The following is a 27,617-nucleotide window of genomic DNA, read 5'->3' as shown; positions in this document are numbered from 1 at the left end:
GGGGTACAGAGGTAGGGAATGACTAATGTTTTATATAATTTCGTGAGCATTTTTTTTATATGTTTTCTCCTCCTTTTCTGGTACAGAGGCATCCAGAGTGTCTTGCACACTGAGCATGTGCTTTGCCATCAGCTGCACCCAGGCCACTCGGTTAGCCTTTTCCACTAGCAGGGGGACTCTCTGGCTAGAACTTGGGAACATCACCATGTCTTAAAAGACATTGTCAAATGGTCCTTTTGGAAACTGGACTTGTTTCATAACAATGACACTCTAATACGCTAATGTTGAGTAAGGTGACCGGCGCCAGGAAACCAGCACCCAAAAGGAAAGCGAGGGCTTCCTTGGTGACATTGCCCAGGTTGTTGGCAAATGCGTGTGACGCTGGGAGACCTCCGTCTTTTCTGTCTCCCTGGTACGCCATTGCACATGTGTGCTAATGCTCAGTCTGTGTTAGTGTCCTGCAGCTTGCTGCTTGCTACAGAACCAGTCACCCTGAAACATCACACCGACACTCTCCCTATTCTGGAGGCCTGGAAATTGAGATCCAAGGAAAAACTCTGAGGTTCTGGTGGCTCTCCACAATCCTTGATGACTGTCTTAGTTACTGTCCTCTTGCTGTGAAGAGACAACATGACTAAGGCACGTCTTATAAAAGAAAGTACTCAATTGGCGGGGAGGAGACTTGCTTATAGTCTCAGATGGTCAGTCCGATATCATCATGGTGGGAAGCAGACAGACATGGCACTGTGGCTATAGCTAAGAGCTTTATGTCCTGATCCACAGGTAGGAGGCAAAGGAAGAGACACTGAACCTGGTGTGAGCTTTTCAAATCTCAAAGTCCACCCCAGTGACACACCTCCTCCAAGACCACACCTACTTTAACAAGGCTACACTTTCTATTATTATTATTATTATTATTATTATTATTATTATTTAGTGTATATGAGTACACTGTAGCTGTCTTCAGACACACCAGAAGAGGGCATCAGATCCCATTACAGATGGTTGTGAGCCACCATGTGGTTGCTGGGAATTGAACTCAGGACCTCTAGAAGAGGAGTCAGTGCTCTTAACCACTGAGCCAAATCTCCAGCCCAAGGCTACACTTTCTAATCCTTACAAATAGTTCATTAACTGGGGACTAAGCATGCAAATATTGGAACCTAAGGGGGGCCATTTTCATTCAAACCACCACAATGACCCCAGGCTTGGAGATGCCCCTTCCTCATAAGGTCTCTTTCCTCTGTGCATGTCCGTCCCTGTCTTTCTTCTATTAAAGGACAGGTGTCACACTGACTGCCTCAATATGACCTCAACAGATCGTCCCCATTTCTAAATAAGTCGTATACTCTGAGATTAAATGGGTTAGGACCAAGCATGCCTTGTGGGAATTTGGGTCAGCTCACAGCAATTTTCTGCCAGTAACCAGAAGGTTCTTTATGCCTTACGTCTGGGTCAGGGTCCCTTTTGGATAGAAACACACACCGGTAGAGGTGAATGGACACTAGGACACTTGTTGAACTTCCTGAGATGGTGTCAGAATCTTTCCAAGGACATACACTCGTGTCCCCTAACCCTTGGGTGCGTCTGTTTTTTATTCATTTGTTTTTAAAATTTATTTTACCCGTGTGTGTTTGTAGGCATGCATGAATTCAACACCCACAGAAGCCAGAAGAGGGTATTGGATCCCCTGGAGCTGGAGTTACATGTGTATAAGCCACCATGTATGTACTGGGAACCCGACTTGGGTCTTCTGCAATGGCAGCAAGCGTTGTGTAAGTGCTGAGCCACCTCTCCAGGCTCTGTTTTTTAAAAAATTGAATCAGGTAATTAAGCTTTCAGAAATTGTCTTCAGAGGCCACTTGCTAACCTGGGGCAGGTTTGAGATGGGAGATCATTTTAAAGTCACACATCTTTGCTCTTTACCCTTTGTCCACATTTAGGCCAAAGAATGTTCTACTCCTGTTAACACTCTTCACATGGAGGGACGGCTCAGTGGTTAAAAGCATTTGCTGCATTTGCAGAGAACCTGGGTTTCATTCCCAGCCCTCCAATGATGGCCTACAACCTGTAACGCATCTGTAACTCCAGCCCCAATGGCCTGGTGCCCTCTTCTGGCCTCTGTAGGTGCTGCACTCATGTGGCGCACACACACACACACACACACACACACACACACACACACACACACACACACACACACACAGAGTCACACATACACATAAGTAAAATAAAAATTAAAGAGACCCTCGACATGCTTTCTGAAGTAGTGTGAGCCCAGAACACTGACAACATCAAATGTTAAAGAGGATTCAAGAAACAAAAACTCTTGTTCATCATGAGGAATAAAATTGAGTGGCCTCTCATTAATCATCTTACTGTATGATTTAGTAGTCATGATCTTTTATACTTACCCCAATGAATCGGAATGACTTCTAAAATACTGTCTTTGTGGATATTTAAAGGAGCTTTTACATGACTGTCCAAGTGCAGAAGCAACTGAACTGTCCTTCAGTACATGAACGGATTGGCTGTGGTACGCCTAGGAAATAGAATATTACTAAGCAAAGAAAAGAAAAAGCAGCTTATGGGTAAGAACATTGGCTGTGCAAACATGATGACATGAGTTCAAATCCCCACCACCCACAGAAAAAGCTGGGCGTGGCTGCACATATTGTAAGCTCCATGCTGGAGTCACTGAGTCAGAGGCAGGAGGGTTTCTGGGGCTCACAGGTCTCCAGTGGAAAAATGATGAACTCCGGGTTTCTTTGGGTCTGTCTCTAGAGCAAGGCAGAGAGCGATCCAGCAGGAAACTAGATGTCCTCCTCTGGCCTCTGAGTGTTTGCAGGGGCATATGCACACACACACACACACACACACACACACACACACACGCACACACACACACGCACACACGCACACACGCGCAAGCTTGCAGGCATGCATGCACGGGTACACAAACACACACACACACTCACACACACACTTGCAAACACACACACACACACACACACTCACAAGCTCGCACACGCACACACAAAGCAAAAACCACTTAATCAAGCCATGAAAAGCCGGAAGGGGTCACAAGACGTCACTAAGCAAAAGTAACCAATGTGAAGAATCTGTGAGTCCAACTCTGCCACATCCTACCCATAACGATGTTCTGAAAAGGCAGACTTGCAGAGATAGCATAAATGTAAGACACTGCCTGGGAGGTCCTCACCAGGTGGAGTAGGTGGAGCGTAGAGGAGCCCAGAAGCTGCAGTGGTGGACACACCCCCTCACACCACAGAACACACAGGGTCAGGATGACCTCTAATGTTACCAATGGACACTGGAGGGCATTCATGGAGGGTCATCCAATGTAAGAAATGAGCCGTGAGAAAGGGGTGCTGTGGATGTACATGTTAGGGGGAAGCCGGGGCACACAGGAGCGTGACCCCAAGACTGCTCTAAGAATAAAGTCTGTTTCAGATAATAAATAAGTTTTAAATGCATTTAAAACCTATCACAGAGACAACTGTCGACGGGAAAAGCTGAGTGTCTTTTGTTGGACAATTTGTTAGTAAAATTGACTTGCAAAATTTGTCCTTTGAAGCTTCTTTGGGTCATCTCAGAAGCAATTACCGGAGCTGATAGCCCGCACAGTTAAACCATCTGAGTCCTGATGAGGCAGCCAAAAGCCTTAGATTTTCTACCCAGAGCTGAGACCATGTAAGATAGATTTGGGGAATCGGGGTCTCACTACATCCTGGCTTGGCACTGAACCCAAGATCCTCCTGCCTCAGCCTCCCTTGTGTGGGGATTATCAGCATGTGCCACCACACCCAGCAGGGAGTTTATCTTTTTATACATTTGACAACCTTGGAATGTCTGCCAGTAATTTGGGCACTTTGAAAACACCATTGAGTGTATTAGAGTGATGGCTTAATGGTTAAGAGCACTGATTGCTCTTCCAGAGGTCCTGGGTTCAATTCCTGACACCTACATGGCAGCTCATAGCTGTCTATAATTCCAAGAAATCTAACACCTGTATACAGAAATAAGTGAAAATAATTTTTTAAAAGATTTATTTTATTTATTTTATGTACAGCATTCTGCCTGCATATGTGACTGCAGGCCAGAAGAGGGCACCAGATCTCATTACAGATAGTTGTGAGCCACCATGTGGTTGCTGGGAATTGAACTCATGACCTCTGGAAGAGCAGTCAGTGCTCTTAACCGCTGAGCCATCTCTCCAGCCCAATATTTTTTTTTTTTTTTTTAAAGAAGAACCAAAAATATCAGGTAGTAGTGGCACAGGTCTTTAACCCCAGTACTTGGGAGGCAGAGGCAGGCGGATCTCTGAGTTTGAGGCTAGTCTATAGAGTGAGTTTCTGAACAGCCCAGCCAGGGATATACAAAGAAACCCTGTTTCCAGAAAAGAAAACAAAAAAAGAAAAGGAAAGGAAGAGAGAGAGAGAGAGAGAGAGAGAGAGAGAGAGAGAGAGAGAGAGAGAAGGAAAGAAGGAAGGAAGAGAAAGATAGGTGTTCATGACTTTTTTCTGAGTTTAGAAGAAGCTCTATGTACAGCAGAGGACTGTCGGGGGAGATGTGCTTGGCAGATTAGTTGAGAGGAGAGGATGTATGTCTGAGCCATTAAGAGAGCGCTGAACTGTTGGTTTGCTCACTTAGAAGCAGAGAAACCTGGTTGGGGAGATGGTTTAGTTGGCAAAGCGCTTGCCACACCAGCATGAGGGCCCGAGTTTAATCCCCAGAACCCATGTATAACAGCCAGGTACAGCATACACATTTGTAATCCTGGGTGTGGGGAGGTGGATATCAGAGGATCTCTGAGGCTCAGCGGCCAGCCTGCCAGAATAATTGGTAGGCTCCAAGCCAAGGAGAGACCTTTTCTTAAAACACAATGTATGTGTGGGTCTGGGGATATGGTTCAGTTAGCTAAGAGTGCTTGTTAGCCTGCATAGGGCCCTTGGTTTGATCCCCAGTGCTATGTAAACCATGTGTGCAAGTGCGTATTTGTAATCCTAGTGCTCGGGGGAAAGGCAGGAGGATTAGTTCAAAAGCAGCCTGAACTACATGAGATGTAACAATAATATAATAAGATACAATAATATATAACATATATACTATTATAATATATTTAATAAATGTAAAAATAATTTTTAAAAAGATTTATTTCATGTACTTGGGTACACTGTCACTGCCTTCAGACACACTAGAAGAGGGCATTGGATCCCCAATCCAGATGGTTGTGAGCCACCATGTGGTTGCTGGGAATTGAACTCAGGACCTCTGGAAGAGCAGTGAGTGCCCTAACCACTGACCTCTCCAGTCCCATAAAAAATAAATTAAATAAGAATAATTGAGGATGATGATGAGGAGGAGGATGGTAGCAGTGGTGATGATGATGATGATAGGACTTGCAAGACGTGTCAACATCTAAGAGCACGTCCTGTGCTTCCAAAGGACTGCAACTCTCATCCCAATCCCCCATGTCAGGTTCTCTCAACTGCCTGTAACTCCAGCTCAGGGACTCTGACCCCCCTCTTCTGGCCTGCAAAGGCACTGCACTCGCACAGACACAAACATAAATGAAAATGAAAATAAGTCTTTAGGGCTGGAGGGATGGCTCAGTGGTTAAGAGCACCAAATGCTCTTCCAGCGGTCCTGACTTCAGTTCATGGTGGCTCACAACCATCTGTAATGGGATCTGATGCCCTTTCCTGGTGTGTCTGAAGGCAGTGTACTTACATACACAAAATAAATAAATGAATAAATCTAAAATAAAATAAATAAATCTTTAAAAACATAGTGGGCCCCAAAAGATAGCTCAGAAGACGATAGCTCAGAGATTGATGATTTGAGTAGGAGCTCTGGGATCCACGCGATGGGAAGAGAGAACTGAATCTGGTTAGTCCTCCTCTGCACACTGGACACAGTCCCCTCCATAAATTAATAATACTAATTAGTAAATAAGTAATAAATGAATGCAGTTAAAACAAATAAGGTTGACAGCTCCTGAAGACTGATGCCTGAGGCTGTCTTCTAGCCTACACACACACACACACACACACACACACACCCCACATACACACACACACCCAGACACACACACACACCCAGACACACAGAGACACACACAGATACACCCAGACACACCACACACACATACATACATATATACACACACCCACACACACACACACACACATACATACACACACACACCACATACACACACACACACCACATACACACACACACCACATACATACCACACAGACACACACCCAGACACACAGACACACACACATACACCCAGACACACCACACACACATACCCCATACATACCACACACACCACACACACACACACCACATACAGCATACACACAGACACATACACACAGATACACACACCACACACACATACCACATACACACTACACACACATATCACATACACATCACACACACCACACACACACACCACACACATACCACATACACACCACACACATCACACACACACATACCACACACACACAGACCACATACACACCGCACACACACACGCACACACCCCACACACACACCACATACACACCACACACACGACACACACACACACACACATACATACCACACACACACAGACCACATACACACCGCACACACACACGCACACACCCCACACACACACCACATACACACCACACACCACACACACACACACATACCACACACACCACATACACACCACACACACCACATACACACCACACACACACACACACACACACACACACACACACATACACCACACACACAGACACACACAGAGTGCAAAGATGCTCATAGTATATTCGTGACAAACACCTGAGGACTAGCTGCCTGTCACACACACTTGGGTCAGTAACATTCACTGCATGTTTTTAGATGTGAGCCAATATAAGATTGCACGTGGTAAACTAGAGGCAAACTGCCAATCCCAGATCTCGTCCCTCCACCTGAAGGCAGCTCCGTGAGTCACCACTCCTTGCCTCCCTCCTCCGATCGATCACCTCTTGGCTCTGCTTCTGGGACCCTCCTGTTCTGGATGTCACCATAGAAGCACCCAAGGGGTGTCCTTGAATCTGCTGCCTTCCCCCAGTCACATTCCCAAGGCTCGCTCTTGTTATTTTTCCTGTATTTTTATGGCTGAATACTATTCCGTCGTGTGGAGAATACTATTCCGTCGTGTGGATGGATGATGCTTTATTGTTTGTCTGTTTCTCACCTGGTGGACATTTGGACTTGGTCAACCTTTTTGGCTCTGTGAACTGGTGGATTTGTAAACTTTCATATTTGTTTGTTTGTTTTAAAAAAGTTTAAAATTTTTTGAGATATTTGGATAGGATGTCAGGAGGTGGAGGTGGTGGTGCACATCTTTAATCCCAGCTTTTGGGAGGCAGAGGCAGGATCTCTGTGAGTTCAAAGCCAGCCTGGTCTACAGTGAGTTCCAGGACAGCCAGGGCTATACAGAGAAACTCTGTCTCAAAAAAACAAGACAAAATGATATTTGGCTAGGGATGGGATGGTTGTTTCTTATGGAAATTCCATACCTAACTATTATCTTACTTTATCAAAAATTGTATTTGTGTGTGTTTATGTGTCTGTGTGAGTGTATAGGTCTGTGTGAGTGTGTGTGTCTGTCTCTGTGTGTCTGTGTGTATCTGTGTCTGTGTGAGTATGTGTGTTTGTGTGTCTGTGTGAGTGTATGTGTCTGTGTGTGTGTATATATCTGTGTGTCTGTGTGTCTATGTGTATCTGTGTGTGTGTGTGTGTGTCTGTGTGTCTGTGTGTCTGTGTGTCTGTGAATGCATACATGTGAAGGTGAGAGGCCAAATTTCAGGAGTCAATTCCCACCTTCCACCATGTGGGTCTGGGGATCAAACTGAGGTTGTCAGTCTTGGCAGCAAGCTCCTCAACGTGCTGACCCATATTGTTGGCCCTCTCCTTTTCTCATTTACTATTATTAATGGTTTATTTGTGTTTATCTTATGGGCATGAATGCTTTCTCTTCACATATGTCTGTGCACCATGTGTGTCTGGTGTCAGAGAAGATCAGAAGAAGCTGTTTGATTTCCTAGAACCAGAATTAGCAATAGTTGTTGGGAACTGAGCCTAGGTTTTCTGGAAGAGCAACGAGTGCTCATACCTGCTCAGCTGTCTTTCCAGCCCCGTGAAGAAAGCATTCATTTGCCTCATGCTCTCAGGGTACAGTCCATCATGAGGTGGCTGATCACACGGCATCCATAGTCAGGAAGCAGAGAGACACAGATGCTGGTGCTCTGCTCACTGTCTCCTGTGTATTCAGTCCAGGACCCCAGCCCATCGTGTGCACAGTGCTGTCCACACCATGACAGGTCTTCCTTCTTCAGTGAAACCTCTTTGCCTCCCTCATAGACTTACCCAGAGCTGTGCCTCAATTCCCATCAAGGGGCCGATAGAGGTGAACCATCACAGTGAGTAGAAGCGATATTCATTTGAAGTCCAGGTAACTTTTTGCCTTTTATGGTCTAAGCCTTCCCAGTGGGCTTTTCTCTTTCTGGTTGTTCTAGAGGACTTTGGATTTTATACAGCCTGTCTGTGATTCATTTTGGATTAAACTTACACAGGGTCAAGTGCAATAGTCTTTTTCCCCCCCAGGTAGATAGCCCAGCAATCGATTTGTTGAGAATAATTTCTAATATGCAGTGTATTACCTTGACACCTTGTCAAAAAACCGTTGACAAATATGTGCGGGTCGCTGTTGGATTTATCTGTTCTGGGCCTGATGCTCTCCCGGAGACCTGACACTGACACCCCAGTGTCTCCAATTTATGTGACTTACTCCTTGGTGTCGGAGAAGCTAAACATTCAAGTTTCTCTGTTGTGAATTGGCTGATCCTTTTGACCACCTTTACTTAACCTTAGCGAGCTCCAAACACATTGTCACTGCATGCTGGGACTTCAGCATATAGACGTGGCAGGGGGCTCTGGACATTCAATCTTCCACAGCTTGTGGCCCTGTGCTCATGAGGTGCCAGCACCTCTGTCTCATCCACCTCTCCCGACAACAATGTGAGATATTGCTCAGTGGCTTTTCTGATGTTGGCCAGGAAGTAGAATGAGATTCTAAGCGATCCCCACATTTAACTCCCATTGCACAGACACACAGGGTCAGAGGACTGACTGAATTGCATCAGCCAAGCCTGAAATTCAGGCAGCAGAACAAAATAGCCTGGAGCAAAACAAGAAAGGACAAGGGGGACCTTAGAGCTCATATGCTTAGAAGCAATGCAGAACAACCTGGTCTTAACAAACTAAAGGAAATATTTGCTACATAGGGTTTTTTTGTTTTTTTGTTTTTTTTTTTTTTTGGTTTTCAATGGACACTTGACTAATGAGTCTCAAGGTTTGCACTTTTCTGTGTGATAGATTTTTTTTCAATGTCTACTTCCCTTAAAATGTGAACATTGCAGGGGCTGGGGATTTAGCTCAGTGGTAGAGCGCTTACCTAGGAAGCGCAAGGCCCTGGGTTTGGTCCCCAGCTCCGAAAAAAAGAACCAAAAAAAAAAAAAAAATGTGAACATTGCAGTAAGAAATGTATTTATTCCCACATCCTTCTTTCTGGCAGCTTTCATGGTCATAGATGATTGATAGACAGATCTAACACTTCAATCCCTACGGCACAGTGGTAATTTCCTGATTCTATGGTTCTCCAACTTGTCAACTGTGACTCTTCTAAAGAATAGCTTTCTTCGTTAACCACTCGGGAACCCTGACACAAACCTATACAGGTCCGGCATAGTTAATACCCGTCTCTTCTTCACCGTCAGCTTGACCAGGTTGGGAGTCACCTAGGAGACACCTCCGAGTGTGCCTGGGAGGGTGTCTCCAGAGAGGTTTACCCGAGGAGGGAAGATCACCTAGGTTGTAGTTGCTGTCAACTCACAGATTGGATTGAATGAAAAGGAGGCATTGAACCGAGCACCAGCCTCCATCACTGCTTCCTGACTGTGGATACAATGTGGCCAGACGCCTCACGTGTCCACCACCATGCCTTCCCCACCATGATGGACTATAGGCTCAGACCATGACCAAAATAAACCCTGCCTTCCTCCTTAAGTTGCCTTTGTGATGTATTTTGTCACCACAGCGAGAAGTCACTAATATGTCAACTTTGAAAAGAATCACTTGGTATTCAGTTTCCAGGATGACCAGTGGGCATTTCCCACTGCGGTATCATTAGAGACGCATAGGTTCTTACATGCCGGTTGTGTTCTAACATAGCAAAACCATTGTTTTCTTCTTCCAGGCTAAATGCTCTATCCTGGACCACAGGGGACCCACCAAATTGGTTCCTTGGCCATTTTGCCCTGTTTCTTTACCCCTTTAATATATTTTTTTGCTGCTGGGCATGGCGGATCATCATCTTCATCTCTGGCCGCAGACCTTGTTAGAGACTTCTGCAGTTGGTGTCAGCTTAGACGGGGGAGGAAGCCTGTGGTGCCAGGGCTGATTGTTCCAGGCCGTCGTTGCTACCAGCCTGCTTGATTGACAGAGATAAACAGCAGCTATTCTTTCCCAAAAGGGAGAATGAATCCTGAATTGCCAGCTAAAAATTAAGAAAGTGCAGGTTCTACTTAATGTTTTTGAGGTTATATTTACGTGTTTTACAACTTTTTACATTCAGTTGTTGCCTTGTGTGCAGAGGAGTGGAGCTCAACCTTCCTAACGCTGCCACCCTTTAATACAGTTCCTCATGTTGTGGTGACCCTCGGCCATAAAATTATTATTCTTTGCTACATCATACGTGCAACTTTGCTACTGTTCTGGATTGCAATGTAAATATCTGCTTTCCAGTGGTCATAGGTGTCATAGATCATAGGTCATTCCACCCCCCCCACAAACACACACACATACACACATATACAAACACACATACACACAAACACACACATACACACACATACAGACACACACATGCATACACACAGGCACACAAACATACACACATACACACACATACAAACACACATACACACAAACACACACATACACACACATACAAACACACATACACACAAACACACACATACAGACACACACACATGTGTACACACACAGGCACACACACATATACAAACACACATACACACACACACAAACACACACATACACACATGTGTACACACACAGGCACACACACATATACAAACACACATACACACACATACACACAAACACACACATACAGACACACACATGTGTACACACACAGGCACACACACATATACAAACACATATACACACAAATACACAAACACACATACACACACAAATACACACATACAGACACACACATGCATATACACACAGATACACACACATACATATACAAACACACATACACACAAATACACACACAAACACACATATACACACACATACACACACATATACACACAGGCACACAAACATACACACATGTATATAAACACACACTTACATGCACAAATACACAAACACATACATACACACATAAACACACACACACAAACACACACACACATACACACACACAACTTTAAACATTTCCCACAAAACTTAGACTTTCTAGAAGACTGTGAAGCTATGAATATCCCCCCATCCTCCCCGTCTTTGCCCTCCCTTCTCACTCCATCCCCCATTCCGTGACTGGAACGGTTCCCTGGGCAGCTTTACTTCAGCTTCTGAGATGTGATGGCCACTGCTCATGTTCACCGGGCCAAGCTTTTAGCAGTCACTGGCGCCAGAGTCTGGAATCTGCCCGAAGTTGTACATCGTACCTTCAGACTGTGCTGCCGCTGACAGACAGAGCAGGCTCCGCCCCACGTGTGCTCGTGCCCGTGAGAGGGCCGGTGTATTTGTTGGTGTACTTTCTTGGGTGGGGGGGGCTGTTTTATTGTGTTCTATTATCTACCACCCTTTCAACCTTTCTCTGCCCCAATCCCTTCCAACCCCCCAACACTAGGTGGGAGAGAAAGATTAGAGGGGAAAGGGGGTATAGATCTCTTTAGATTACTTCCTGCTGATTAGGGCCACTGGGCTCCTTGGGTCAAGTCGAATTTCTGTTGTTAGGAGATCTCCAACCAGCAATTGAGCAAAGCAGCAAAGCAGCAATCGAGCAATAGCAAACGCAGCAGCAGGGGGAGCAGCAGCTGCAGCAGGGGGAGCAGCAGCAGCAGCAGGGGGAGCAGCAGCAGCAGCAGGGGGAGCAGCAGCAGCAGCAGGGGGAGCAGCAGCAGCAGCAGGGGGAGCAGCAGCAGGGGGAGCAGCAGCAGCAGGGGGAGCAGCAGCAGCAGGGAGAGCAGCAGCAGCAGGGGGAGCAGCAGCAGCAGCAGGGGAAGCAGCAGCAGCAGAAGGAGCAGCAGCAGCAGCAGGGGGAGCAGCAGCAGGGGGAGCAGCAGCAGGGGGAGCAGCAGCCTCCACAGGCTCTCTTGGGGATCTTGAATTTATACCTTCTCCAGAGTCCCCAGAATTCCAAACATAAATTATCTGCAGCTGGCAAAATTCAAGCCTCTCCTTTTTCAATCACAGCCACTGTAGATGGTCTGAAGCAGATCGGACAATCCCATATCCTACACTTGGGATTAAGATAAAAACATATTCACACAACAGAACTGTATTTTTAAAGGACCCGAAATTCTCACTACGCCTGTGGGTGTGAGCCTGTGTGTGAATGTGCATGTGTGTTTGCCAAGGGCTCTCAGAATGGCTTACAAGGTCCTTCCATAATATGGAAACTCAACCTCCTACTTCATGTGGAACACTCCAGGACTTTTACATTTCTTACTGTTTTCAAAAATATTTGTTTTGGGCTGGAGAGATGGCTCAGTGGTTAAGAGCACTGACTGCTCTTCCAGAGGTCATGAGTTCAATTCCCAGCAACCACATGGTGGCTCACAACCATCTGTCATGGGATCCGATGCCCTCTTCCAATGTGTCTGAAGACAGCAACAGTGTACTCATAAACATGAAATAAATGAATAGATTTAAAGATATTTATTTTGTGCGCATGTATATGCACCTGAATGTATGTCTACCATATGTATACAATACCCGCCGAGTCTAGAAAACTCTATCAGAGCCTCCTAGGACCAGAGTTACAGATATCAAGTGCTACATGGGCACTGGGAGCAGAACCTAGATCCTCTGGAAGAACAGCCAGTGCCAGTACTTTCTTTTAAAAAAAGACAAGATCATACTATGTAACCCTGGCTGGCCTGAATACAGTCGGTGTAAGAATGTTCATACTATGTAGGCCAGGCTGGCCCACCTCTTAAATGAGACTACCAGGTTAGCAAGTGTTCCCAACCACTGGGCCATTTCCCTTTCCTTTCACAGATTTCTGCAGTGCCACTGGGGGGCCTTGGTCTTAACCTCATTCAAGGGCCACAGGGGAGGGAAGATGTCCTCCCAGAGCGTGCATTTTAATTTTGCGCCGTGCACACTGTCTCTCCACCAGCTGAGGGCAGACTCAGTAGGAGGTTGCAACGGCAATCCTAGCCCTGCTGGATTGTGTGACATACAGATCCCCCCACCCCCGCCCCTCATCCTTTTAACAGGAAATCAGCCAATATTTGGCAATATTCAAGGCTAACGAAGTTCTGGGGCGAGAAGCTCTTCAGCGAGTTATAGGAATGAAATGCCTTGTTATATGAGGATAATGGGGATTAGGAATAGTCACTCCAATCTATTGAAACAAGGGCTGGCATTTCAGAGAGATGTGACAAGCTTTCTATTGGATGCCGTGACGCCGCTAACTGAAACGCTGTGCAGATTCCTGGAACGAGCCCAAACGGGAACCGTATGAATCCGGGAGGCTCTCGCCTTGTTCAGAAGAACTCCAGCTTATTCTTCAACACACACTTGATTTTCACAGCACAATCATCAAAAGAGATTGGAGTAGAAATATTTGCAAGCCTCATCAGTCTACCCGAGGGCCTTCCTCTGTCTGAAGTGCTCAAATTAGTCTGTTCATCAAGTAGGAGGGATGGTTCCCATCTCCAATTGCCGCCGGCTGGTCTAGTTCTGGGGAGCTCGGATTCTTGATGGTTCTGTGGGTCTGGGATAGTTCTCTGGGGATAGCTTACTACCCCAGTTATCAAACATTGCCGCCTTTTCTGAGTTTTACAATGTCCCTGCTCTTTACAGCTCCATTAGGGAGGCCAGGAGGACTTAGCCCCGAGATGCCCAACCATGGTTTGGGAGGGACAGACATAAGGAACAAAGGGGACTTGGAGGAATGTCACCAATCTTCTCACTGACTCTTATGACTTTTGGCTCCTGTTGTAGCTCCAATAAGGAACATTTACACACACACACACACACACACACACACACACTAACCCCATGCTGCTGGTGATTGAAGCCAGGGCCTTGGCCTTGCTTGGGAATAAGCACATCACCACTGAGCTACACTCTCAGCTCTTGGCTCTTGTGTTGGGTTCTTGGTCTGGGGATATAGAACGAACAGTTCTAGCACACATGTCTAGCCTATGAGATCCTGGGTTTGTACCCACAGAATCATGGGGACAAAAAAGAATGGATGAAAAGAAAAAAGAGGGGGAACTGGGTGCACTCCGGGAGGCAGAGGCAGTGGATACTGTGAGTTCGAGGCCAGCCCGGTCTACAGAGAGAGGACACCTAGAGCTACACAGTGAAACCTTGTCTTAAAAGAAGAAAGAAACACACACACACACACACACACACACACACACACACACACACACAGAGGGGTGGGGGGGAGATTAGAGCACATGGTCACGTGCCTCTGAGCCAGGACGCTCTGGGTCATCAACTGTCCCCTTGACTCTCTCTCGCACTGAGTTGCAGCACCATGAACAGTGTGTGAAAGACCCAGCTTCAGTCAGCCAATAATGCTAATGCACACACGCGTTTAAAGAGTCTCCAATGTGAGGCTGGTGGCATGGCTCGGTAGGTAAGAGCACTTGGCTATACAGGCATTAGGGTTCAAGTTTGAATATGGTGAACCCACATAAAGAGCTGAGTATGGTTGTAGGATTGTAACTCCAACATTGTACAGAGCAGAGACACAGGATAACTGGACTCACTGGTTGGCAGCCTAGCTCCAGGTTCATTGCGATTCCTTGTTGCAAGGGAGTAGGGTGTGGGGTGATAGAGCAGGACACTCAGTGTTCTCCGATGCACAGGCATGCTCATGTGCACACGCATATGCATACACACCTACAGAGAGCAAATACATGTACATATAACACATACACACATATATACATACACACATGTAGTGAGAACTTTGGTTTCTTTAAAAAAACACAGAAGTACTATGGGACTATGTATGTTTTGGTTTTAATCCCAGGTGTGGGATATGGTGTTGCTTTAGACTGTCCGCAGCAGTTGACTGTGATTTGCCTCGTGCTCTATCAGGGGCATGATTTTGCCAGTGGCAGATAGTTAGCTGTGATTGTGTGATGTTGAGAGTTCTAGGGATCTTTAAGAGGGTTTATTAAATCCTAGGGGCTGTTGCTGCTGTTGCTGTTGGTTGCTTTGTTAAGTAGTCGCGAGCAAAGAAGAAACAAGAAGAAATTAGATATTCTGACGGCAAAGCTCTGTCTTGCCCCACAGAACGGGATGCCCCTAATCGGCAGGAAGTAGTCTAAGGATAACATCACCCCCTTTCCTCTCTACACTTTTCCCTCTCCTATCTAGTGTTAGGGAGTTGATAGGGTGGAAGACAAGAAGAAAGAATCCACAAAGTAGCCAAAGATTGGCTACACACGCATGCATATGTCACACACATGTGCACATAGCATACATACGGTCTGTAGAGTGTGGTCTATTTCAAAGGGTTCTTATTCCTCCCCCTTTGTTTTATTAGCATATTCAATCTCATTGCATAAAATCATAGGTTTCATGACATTCTCACATGGGAACTACGCGAATGCTGTGACCTGATTGCTCACTCTCTTTCTTTGTTTCATAGAATTAAAATATCTGTTACGTACTGTTAGGGGTTTCCTTCCTCCCCCCTTTTCCTGTCTCCTCTTCTCTGCTCCTTTTCTCTTCTCTTCCTTTGTGGTAGCCCCGGGGGCCGAACCTAGGGCTTCATGCATGTTAGTCAAGCTTTCTACCACTGAGCCGCAGCCCAGGCTCTGTTTAGTGTCTTATTTTGTTTCCTTTAGTTAAACTCAAGCAAACAACACAACAACAGTGAATTGGACCAGGTTGTGAGATTCACTGGATCATGGTGGACATAAAACCCTGACTTCTTACAGTGAGGTAGGGGCTGGGGAGATGGCTCGGTGGGTAAAGAAAGCACTTGCTGCGCAGCCAGGAGGGTCTGAGGTCAACTTGCAAAACCTATGTTAAAAGGCAGACAAGGGGCTGGGGATTTAGCTCAGTGGTAGAGCGCTTACCTAGGAAGCGCAAGGCCCTGGGTTCGGTCCCCAGCTCCGAAAAAAAGAACCAAAAAAAAAAAAAAAAAAAAAAAAAGGCAGACAAGACAGGATGCTCTGGAATTCGCCTTTTACAGTGAAATGGGAGTTGGCCTGGAAGTGCAGGGATCAGCTCGCCTGGTATACCGTGTGGGAAAACAACAAAGAAGTTCAATCCCTCCTTCTCTCTCCCTCCCTCTCCTTCCTTCCTTTCTTTCCTCTCTCCCTCCCTCCCTACTTCCTCTCTTTCCTTTCCTCCCTCCTTTCCTCCCTCCTTCCCTCCCTCAAGCTCCCTCTCCCTCCCTCCCTCCCTCCCTCCCTCCCTCCCTCCCTTCCTTCCTTCCTTCCTTCCTTCCTTCCTTCCTTCCTTCCTTCGTAGACACAGGGTTTCTCTATGCCACTTTGGCTTCCTTGAACTTGCTCTGTAGACCAGGCTGACTCCAAATTCACGGAGATCTGCCTGCCTCTGCCTCCCATTCCCCCAGTTTTAGAGTTTTAGCCGGTAGATTCTGAGATCCTTGCCCACGGTCTGCACAGATTCCTGGGCAGCAGACATTAACTGAGATGACTGCTGGCGTTTACAGGGCATGACCCTCATCTTGACCTCCCCGGGGTCTCTCCCTGGTTTGTACCAAACGGTCCCGTTACAAAAGTGAACCGGGGACTCCGTACTTCAGATACCGGGGAGGCAGGTTGAAAACCACGTGAAATTCCTCATCCCAAATCTTTCCATCTGCGCCCGTTGATCTGCGATCTGTTTCTTACGCTAGTCACCAAGCATCCCGTTGCCATGGTTACCGTGAGGCAGCCATCTGGATAAAGAGTGATGCTGTAACAACTCGTCACCCTCTCCTTTTGAAATGCCGAGCCCTGGGCACCGTGACACCAAGTCTTGAGATTTCTCGAAGGAATGCCAGAACTCATACTAAGAAAAACCGGCTGTGGCGCTGAGTGATAAAGTGTTCCCTATTCCCAAATCTAACAGAAAAAGCTTCTCTTCTCCGTTTTGTTGACGAATGCTTTTTTTGTTGTTGTTGTTTTGCTTTGTTTTTTGTTTGTTCTTTTAGAGGCAGGGCTTCTCTGTGTAGCCCTGGCTGTCCTGAACTTGCTCTGTAGATCAGGCTGGTCTCGAACTCACAGAATATCTACCTGTTTCTGTCTCCCAAGTGCTGGGATCATCACCTGCTTTTTGGTTTTTGTTTGTTTCATTTTGTCTTTTTTTTTTTTAAAAGATTTATTTATTTATTATATGTAAGTGCACTGTAGCTGTCTTCAGACACACCAGAAGAGGGCATCGGATCTCTTCACAGATGGTTGTGAGCCACCATGTGGTTGCTGGGATTTGAACTCAGGACCTCTGGAAGAGAAGTCAGTGCTCTTAACCACTGAGCCATCTCTCCAGCCTGTCTTTTTTCTTTCTTTCTTTTTTTTTTTTTTAAAAGAAGTTGTCTACCTATGTGACCCTGGCTGGCCTGGAACTTGCTGGGTAGACCAGGGTAGCCTCGAACTCATAAAAACCCATGTGTTCTGGATGCACGCATCACCCCACTTGGCTAACATTGCTACTTTTTTTTTCTTCTTTTTTCTTTTTTTCGGAGCTGGGGACCGAACCCAGGGCCTTGCGCTTGCTAGGCAAGTGCTCTACCGCTGAGCTAAATCCCCAACCCCCAGCTAACATTGTTAATCTTTTACATCTGCAGTTTCCCCTCCCTCTTCTCCTCCCAGGCCCCTCCCCCCATCCATGCCTCCTCCATGCAGGCCTCCCATGAATATAAGCCAGCCATGGCATATCAAATTGCAGTAGGACTAGGCACCTCATCTCCTGTCAAGGTTGGGTGAGGCAACCCAGTAAGAGGAAAAGGGTCCCAAAAGCAGGCATCAAAGTCAGAGACAACCGCTGCTCCCACTGTTAGGAGTCCCACAAGAAGACCAAGCTACCCAACTGTAATGTGTGTAGAGGGCCTAGGTCAGTCCCACGCAGGCTCCCTGGTTGGCAGTTCTGTTTTTGTGAGCCCCCATGAGCCCAGCTAACCTCGCTCCATAGGATCATTTTTTTTAAAATGATTTAATGCTTTGGCTATGCTGTTTTAAAACAGAAGAGTGAGAGGTAGCACCATCTCTATTGGAATCATTTTTGTGCTGGCAAATTCGAATTATTGGTAAAGCTCTCAGTTTTAAAGAGGGTTCTCTGGTAGGACTGTAGCCTTCCCAGAACAGCGCGTAAGCCTTGAAACTGTACCTCAGGAATAAAGACTATGTTTTCTTCCCTGAAGTGTTAGGAAGTCTGGGGGTTGGGTTGTTTCTTTGGTTTGTTTTCAGATTTTATTATATACATTTATTTATTTATCTATTTATTTACTTACTTACTTATTTAATTTTGCAGCCCTGGCCGTTCTGAACTCACTCTGTAGACCAGGCTGACGTCAGACTCTCAGAGTATCTGCTAGCTTCTGCCTCCCAAGGGCTGGGATTAAAGGTGTGTGACACCACTTAATTTTTGTGTGTGTGCGTGCAGGCATGTGAGCCACAACACATGTGTGGGAGGTCCAAGGACAGCATGTGGAAGTGGGTAAGGAGGGGCTTGCCACTTAGGTCCTGGGGATCGAACTCTGGCCGTCAAGCTTGGCAGCATGCACTTTTATCCCTGAGCCATCTTGCTGGCCCATGCTTAGTTCTTTCCTCCCCACCCCTCCCCTCCTACCCTTCTCCTTCCCTTTCCTTCCCTCCCAACTTCCCTCTTTCCCTCTCCTCCTCCCTCCTTCGCCCTCCCCTTACCCCTCCCATTTCCCTTTTCCCCTCCTCTACCTTTTCCTCCCCCTCCCCTTACCCCTCCCATTTCCCTTTTCCCCTCCTCTCCCTTTTCCTCCCCCTCCCCTTACCCCTCCCATTTCCCTTTTCCCCTCCTCTCCCTTTTCCTCCCCTCCCCCTCCCCTCCCTCCTCCCCTCCTCTTCCTCCCCTCCCCTCCCCTTACCCCTCCCATTTCCCTTTTCCCCTCCTCTCCCTTTTCCTCCCCCCTCCCCTTCCCCTACCCATTTCCCTTTTCCCCTCCTCTCCTTTTTCCTCCCCTCCCCCTCCCCTCCCCCTCCGCCTCTTCCCTCCCCTCCCCCCTCTTCTCCCCTTCCTTCCTTCCTTCCTTCCTTCCTTCCTTCCTTCCTTCCTTTTATGAGACAGGGTTTTTCTGTATAGTGCTGGTTGTTCTAGAACTCACTATGTAGACTAGGCTGGCCTCAAATTCACAGAAATCCTCCTGCCTCTGTCTCTGAAGAGCTGGCATCCAAGGCTCAGCCGGTGTTCGGTTTTCTAACACTAAGTAGCACTGTGTCACTAAACCTGGCCTGGAACCTGAGACCTCCCTGCTTCTGCCCCCAGGGCGATGGACTTACAACTATTACTGCCATGCTTAGCTCTAGAGTGGACTTAAGAAAATAAAACACACAAACAAATAAATGAAAATACAGGCTAATGTAAAAACGCGGCTGAATTCGGAACCCCATGCTCCTATTATAACTAAAACATTAAGATGCTTTCAATAAGAAAAAAAAATTCTTACAGATGCTAAGCGTTCTTCTCCGGTTTTGATTTTCCTCTGCTAAGAAAGGGTTGAATGTTTTTCTTCTACAATGTAAAAAAAAGTCTGTTCATTTGGGGTTTCTTCTGAAAAAAAAAGGGGGGAGGCACTTTTATGTATTGGGATTTTAAAATTATGCTTATCTGTTATGTATAATATTATGTTTATTTCTTATGCTGTCTCTCTCTCTGTCAACCGTGCTGGTCCCAGGGACCGAAGACAAGTTGTCAGGATTGGTGGCAAGCCCCCTTACCCACAGAGACATCTCATTGGCCCTTTATTGGAATGATTACAAAAAAAGAAAAGGGCTGATTTTAGTTAGACAAGAGTAGATGGTAATTATAAAAGCTGTAGATGGGGGGTTGGGGATTTAGCTCAGCGGTAGAGCGCTTGCCTAGCGAGCACAAGGCCCTGGGTTCGGTCCCCAGCTCCGAAAAAAAAAAAAAAAAAAAAAAGCTGTAGATGGGCACAGATGTGCTCCGGGACCCGAACCTCACATCCGCAGTGGCTGCTTATCACAGGGAATGTAATTCTCAAGCACTTTTCGAAACTACACCCTCCCCTATCCCAATCCCCTGCCCATCATGTAACCATTGGCAACGGGCTGCTCCGTTACCCTTCCATAGTGTGGTCCTTTGTCACGCTGTGTGTGCCCGCAGTTAGTGAGGTTGTAATACTCAGAGTTATTTGAACAAGCAATGCTTAGACATTCACACGACCCAAAGCAGGAGTGCGGGAGGCTGAGCAGCGTCTCTCTCGCCACCGCCACCGCAGCTCTGAGTCTGCTTTTATTTCTCCCGTGTCCTCCCCTGATTTGAATATGCAGAAACAAACAATTCGCCGATGAGCCCTTATTTTCTCTCTACTCAAAGAGGCCATTGATGTCTGGCAATTTTATTTTCCCCCCACACAGCAGAGTCTCTGGGAGAATGTGCCACATTATGTATATTGAACTGGCTCTCTCCCTGGGTTGTTGATAATGTTTTGTTATTAAGAACACAGCTGCAAACAGAACCCGTGCAAGCTTGTGGTTTGCCGCGTGTGTGCAGACTTCTTGGCACAGAGGTACTCAGGAGGGAGCAGTGCCGGGCCCTTCAATTGCTTTGCCAGCTCTTTCTTACCTAATCACCTCTCCAAGCTCTGGACCCTCCCTGAAGTTCTGGAAGAGCCGAGGTTTCCAGATCTTTCTGAGCAGTGTCTTGGTAACTCAGCACCGTTTGAATTTTGGCATCTCCTTCCAATGTGAGCTGATGCTTCGTCCATGCTGGGCGCTAAAGCCTTTCTTTGTGGCTTCCTGCTTTTTATCCCCCACTGCTTTTGCTGAAAGCTCGATTTCATTTTTCATTAATTTTTAGGAGACCTTTATTGTAGAAAATATTGTTGATAGAGGGATGGAGAGACTTTCCTGCCATTCACATTATGTGGCACTGGCTGGCCTGGAACTCTAAGTAGACCAGGCTGGCCTAGAGGATTGGAAATATTCCTACCCCCTCTCTTTTCTCACTATGTAGTCCTGGCTGGCTTGAAATTCAAACTAGATCAGGCTGGTCTTGAACTCACAGAGATCTACCTGCCTCTGCCTCCCGAATGCCGCCATTAAAGACTCGAGCCATTACACCCAGCTTGGTCTTTACATTCTACAGCATAACCAAATTTATCCATTTTTACTTTTTTAGCAAATTAAAACACGATTCACTTACTTTTATGTGTATAAGTGTTTGCAGGCATGTATGTGTGTGTGTCACATTTGCACAGTGACCTCAGAGGCCAGAAGAGGGAACTGGATGCTTCAGAATTGGGGTAATAGGTGGTTGTGAGCACCCATCCACATGTGTGCTGGAAACTGAATTCAGGTCCACTGCAAGAGCAGTAAGTGCGTTGTTTATCCGCGAGCCATCTCTTTAGCCCTTGGATTTATCAATCTTAAAAAAACCGAGAATGATATCGAACTAAAAATTGACATCAAACCTGAAAATTTTTTAAAATTTCTGGATTATGAGGCAGAAGTAGTGAGGTGATTTCCCCTTTCACGGTGATAGTGACATTTGTCTACTAGCTTGGCAACTAAGGCTTTTAGTACTGAGGCTTTTTGTCACCGAGGTAATCCCCCTGCAAGCATCGAGGCATCCTTCTGTGTGGTTTTTATTACCTTTGCTCTACATAAATCATAACACTGGCGCTGAAGATGCTCCCAAGTCTGAGATGCCCCCTTGGCTCTTCTCTTAATTCTTTTTTCTGTCGCTCTGGCAAACACCCTAACAAAAGCAACGTAAGCGGGGTTGGGGATTTAGCTCAGTGGTAGAGCGCTTGCCTAGTAAGCGCAAGGCCCTGGGTTCGGTCCCCAGCTCCGAAAAAAAGAAAAAAAAAAAGCATCATAAGAGTTTGTTCTGGCTCATGGTTTGAGGACGCACAGTCCGTCATAGCAGAAGGCACGACAGCAGGAGCATGAGGCTGGTCACGTGGCACCCATGATCAGGAAGGAGAGAGAGAGAGAGAGAGAGAGAGAGAGAGAGAGAGAGAGAGAGAGAGAGAGAGAGAGACTGAGAACTGAGACTCAGTTCACTTCCTCCTTGAGAGAGAGACTCAGCTCACTTCCTCCTTTTTACTGGGTCCAGGATCCTATCCCGTGGGACGGTGCGGCCCTCTTATGGGGAGTGTCTTCCAATTTCAATGAACCTTATCAAGATAGTCCCAATAAGCTGCACGGGGAAGCCCGTCTCCTAGGTGACTCTGTTGACAATCAATGCTAACCCCCGCACCTCTGTCATAGCCAGATAGGGCTCTCTTCTGTACTTGTTTTGGGTTCGCCAAGGTGACTTATCTGTCAGTGCCACAGGTTTTAATGGCCATGGCTTTAGAATGCTCCCCTCTGTCTCTGTCTGGGTTTCCCCATCTGTGTAGATCTTCTTTTATGGCTTCCAATAAGACTCCGTTAAACTTTGCTGTATACTTTTATTTAAATACCATTTGGCTCCCATCACTTTTGACAAATGGGATATTTTCTTCCCTTTATACTAGCTGTTTAGGGCTAATACCCAGGAAATAACTTAAAACATTTATCACCAATCTGTCCAACTTAATACACTGCCTTATCTACTTGTGTCGTTAATTTGTTTTACTGGTTTTTATTTTTGGAGGGTACGCGGTCATATTCAGCAAAAAGAAGCCATGCTCGCCCACCCCAGATGTTTATTACTGATGCCTTTACTTATAAATCTTCGGAGACTGCTAATCCACAGCGGGCAGAAATGCTACTGTGGATGCAGTGTCTCTTTGCTGGTTTTGATGGAAGAAGCAATTGGCATTTGGTGCCTTGAGGACCCTAATTCTTCCTTTCTGTTAGGTGATATTTTTAACCCCACTTATTTAGAAAGATAGGATCTCATCAAATTTTTACCAACTATTTTTTCAGTATGTTTGTGGAACCATTTGTTTTGTTCTTTTAGCTGAGACACACATATATGTATTTATACATATGTATACAGAAATACATACATACACACATATATACATATATATGTACATATATGCATTTGTACATATGTGTACACATATACATACAAACATGCACACATGCATATATATAGACATATGCATACAAACATATACACATACATATGCATACATATATGCACATATGTATACATACACACATAAACATATATACATAAAACACACGCTTATACATACATATTCATACACATATAATATAAATACATACACACATATACACATATGCATACATACACACATATATATACACATACACATATACATACATATATACATTTATACATATGTATTATACATACTCACATATTATACACACATATATACATACATATACATGTATATACATACATATACACATATATACATACATAAACACATGCATATACACACATACACACACGAGTCTAGATTTCACTATGTAGCCCTGGCTGGCCTGTAACTCACTATGTAGACAAAGCTTGCCTGGAACTCACAGAGGTCTGTCTGCCTCTGTGCACTTAAGATTTAAGAAGTGCATCAGCCACCATGTCTGACTTGAGATGTGACTTTTGAAAATGTTGGTAGACTTTTGAGCATCAGTCATCCTAGCCCTTCCGAAGTGAACCCTGTTTGGGTCAATGCTTGTTGTGGTACTTTTGCTGGGTCCTCTGTGTAACTACTTGTGCCTGTGTTCCAGGGGGATGTTGTAGACCTCTGTCTGCTTTCAGATGGTCCGCAGGCTTGGTGTCAAGGGCAGCACTAACCAGAGCCCAGACAAGAGCCACTGTTGGGAGGACCCATCCCCTACTTTGCAAAGGCCTTGGCGCTGTTGCTAGCACTTCTTCCTTCCTTCCACTTCAGTACAATGAGTCTGGTGGTCAGAGGCGCTCTCCCAGAGTGTGGAGATTCAGAGTTAAGAGAGTTCTCACACAATGGACCAGCTTTAAAAGCAAGGGAGGAGGGACTGTAGAGATGGCCCATTGGTTAAGAACACTGGCTGCACTTGTAGAGAACCCGAGTTCAATTCCTAGCGTCCATATAGCAGCTCACGGCCATCTGTAACTCTTGTTCTAGGAGATCTGGTACCCTCTTCTGGCTTCCTCTGGTATCAGGCATTCACACTGAACACATACTGGCAGAACACTCACACACATAAAATAAAAAATAAATCTTAAAAAAAATAAAAGGAGGGACTCTCTTTTTCTACTTCCTCTCTTACCCCCTCCTTGTTCTTCTCTCCAGCCCTTCCTGGGATCATGGAACCCCAAACCTCATTCACGCTATGTGCGTACTCTACCCAGTCTGTACTTTTCTGTGTTGCCTTAGTAACAAATCTACTTCTTGACTTCGATTTGGACCTTGCTCTAAGAGGTCTTGAAATAGCGGGGCCACCAGAGTAAGAAGGAAGGATTTGAACTGGAAGTATCTTTTAGAGAAGAGAATTGACCGGCTGCTCTGTGACCTTTCGAAACCGAGCTGGAAGTTCTCCTGGCTCTGAAGTTCAGATGCCACACTCAGGCTGTGTCTTCTAGAGAGAGACAACAGGAAGGGCAGGAGGCTCACTGCTCTCATTGATGCTCCGCCCCCTTCTCCTCTGGCCGAGCTCATTGATGCTCCGCCCCCTTCTCCTCTGGCCGAGCTCATTGATGCTCCGCCCCCTTCTCCTCTGGCCGAGCTCATTGATGCTCCGCCCCCTTCTCCTCCGGCGGAGCTCTGAGGCTCTAAGTACTACACTACAGGCGCTCCGGGCTTCTCCGTGAGTGACACCCCATGTTGGACCTTTCTTCAGCAGGACTTAAAGTAACAATAGATGCCAGCCAGTCAAGTGTGATTCCCCCTTTTCAAATTCTGAGTGCTCCCCAATGCAGGAGTAGACGTGGGCTTCTGGTCAGGTGTTTAAGTGGGGGACTGCAAGCTGAGAGTTACGTTCCTCTGTGCCTGTGAATATCTGGCCAAGCAGGTGACAGCTTTAGACTTTACAGCAGCACAAACCACCTCACTGATCACTCCCCAGGGCAGCTGATGGCTCCTGGGACCCAATGCAACCAACCATCTTACCACCACATTTCCTTGTCTTCTTATCCGGTCTGACTCCATGTTGCTCCCGCCATGCCTTTCTGCTTAGTGTTTGGTCAAGCCACACTCTCACAGCTTCCACCTTCTCCAGGCTTCTGAGCAGCTGATCCTTCTTAACATCCAGGTCTCTTCCCAACCCCCCCTCTTCAACCTTGCCACCACCGCCTCCCTGAGAATTCTTCTCTCTGGCAACGGCTTTTCCCTAATGGAAGGGTAGCAGTGAAACACATTCATATTTCACCGGGTAGTTGGCATGTATCAGCCAAGCTCCAACTGCCAGGGGACCATGGCATTCTGCAATGAGGCGGCAAGCTCATTACGAAACGCTGAGAACAGGGACTGAAAATACTGCTCAGAGGTTAAGTTGTGTACAGCTCTTACCGAGGACTGGAGTTGGGTTCCCAGGGCTCGCACTGGACAACTCCTAACTGCCGGAAACTGCAGCTCCAAGGAATCGGACACCCTCCCTTCTGAGCTGTGCTGGCACCTGCATTCATGTGCATGCCCACAGACAAGGGCACATAATTAAAAAGAGTCTTAGAAATGCCTGGGTCAGTATCCCACCAAGGCATCTGTGACTTCTACTCTTGTGATGAGCTGAACCGTAAAGTGGCACTTCTTAGTCCTTTTGGGCTTGTGAAGCAAACATTCTGTGACCCAGGCAGTGTGTTAAGGATGATTTTCCATAGCTCTCAGAGGATGTAAAGACGTCAATGTCTGGCGAGGGCTCCTTCCAGGTTCTCCAATGACAGGATGCAGCAAGGGAGCACTTCAGAGTCTGTCAGAAGGCATTAGTGCCATCCCCATGACTAGTATCTTCCCAAAGCCTCACTTTCTGATCCCTCCCACTGGGGGTGGCTATTTCAATCTGCGTCGGGGTGGGGCACAGAGCTCCAGGCCACAGCCTAGAGGTTTCATGCAGGTTGATGTTATAGGTTGATGGTTTCAGTATTAGCCACGCTGTCGATTTTGTTCAACCCGATGTACAAATTCGGTGATTCCAGAAGAAAGTCACAGCAGAGTGTAAAGAAAGTAACGAGCATTAAAAACAAAACAAAACAAAACAAAACAAAAAAACCTAGAACTGCGAAAGAAACAGGACAGTTGAGGCAAGTTTGAGGAAAGTCACCAGAGTCCAAGGAAGGTCATGAAGGGCAAGATGACTACAAATTTTATACCCTGGTGATCCAGCCCAGACCAGCCTAAGCCTGTCATGTGGCATTTGCGGAAGGGTCCCCCATGATGTCTCTCTGCCTTGACTGTCTTTGGTACCATTTGCACAGCAGTCTCTGGGGCCGGGAGAGGCTGGAGTCTGATGGGCAAGATCACGGCCATGGGGATGACTGGAGTGTGCTTGGAGCATCTCAAACGTTTTTTTAAACACAGACCCAGAAACTTTAGATGGAGTAGCAGCTTTCCTAGAGGTTCACCCCTCATCCTTAAGCCCAGACACTGCCCTTCCTTTAATGATGGTAAAGGACACATAGCATAAAGTTCCCATGTTAACTACTTGCAACATGGAATTTGGTGGTCTTAGAGTGGTCACGATGTAGGGTAGCCATCATCACCATCACCATCATCACCATCACCATCACCATCATAATCATCACCATCACCATCATCATCATCATCATCATCATCATTGGCTTCCTCAACCTCATCACCTTGTGTTGGCTGTTCATTGCTGTAACAAAGTCCCGAGGGAAGCAGCTTAAAAAAAAGGAAGGGTTTACTTCAGCTCATAGTTTCGGTTCACAGTCGTTTGGGCCTGGTTTTCCAGGCCTGTGGCCAGCAGAGTTATCTTGGAGAGAACCAGTAGAAGAGACAGTGTCTGCAATACCAGCAGAGGCCAGAAGAGGGCACTGAATCCTCCGGAGCTGGAGTTACAGAAGGTTGGGAGTCACCTCAGGCACCTGAGAAGCAGAGACAGGAAGCAGAAGTTCCCACTATCTCCTTCGAGGGCATGCTTCTGATGGCCTGACTTCCTCCTACC

The 27,617-nt window shown here is 46.3% G+C and overlaps 1 long non-coding RNA gene across 1 annotated transcript; it reads right to left on the bottom strand.

The window, feature by feature from the left end:
* Window positions 1-9,619: 9,619 nt before the first annotated feature.
* Window positions 9,620-25,884, bottom strand: LOC148002303 (uncharacterized). The gene is made up of 3 exons (XR_015634782.1): window positions 25,607-25,884; window positions 12,531-12,655; window positions 9,620-10,645 (listed from the first exon to the last, which is right to left on the bottom strand). It is a non-coding gene; the product is annotated as an uncharacterized LOC148002303 (long non-coding RNA).
* Between the last annotated feature and the right edge of the window lie 1,733 nt (window positions 25,885-27,617).

Source organism: Rattus norvegicus, chromosome 12 (assembly GCF_021556685.1).
Source record: "Rattus norvegicus strain SHRSP/BbbUtx chromosome 12, alternate assembly SHRSP_T2T, whole genome shotgun sequence".
Lineage (NCBI taxonomy): Eukaryota > Metazoa > Chordata > Mammalia > Rodentia > Muridae > Rattus > Rattus norvegicus.
Note: the sequence above shows the minus strand (reverse complement) of the source record. Positions and strands in the feature narration are given on the sequence as shown.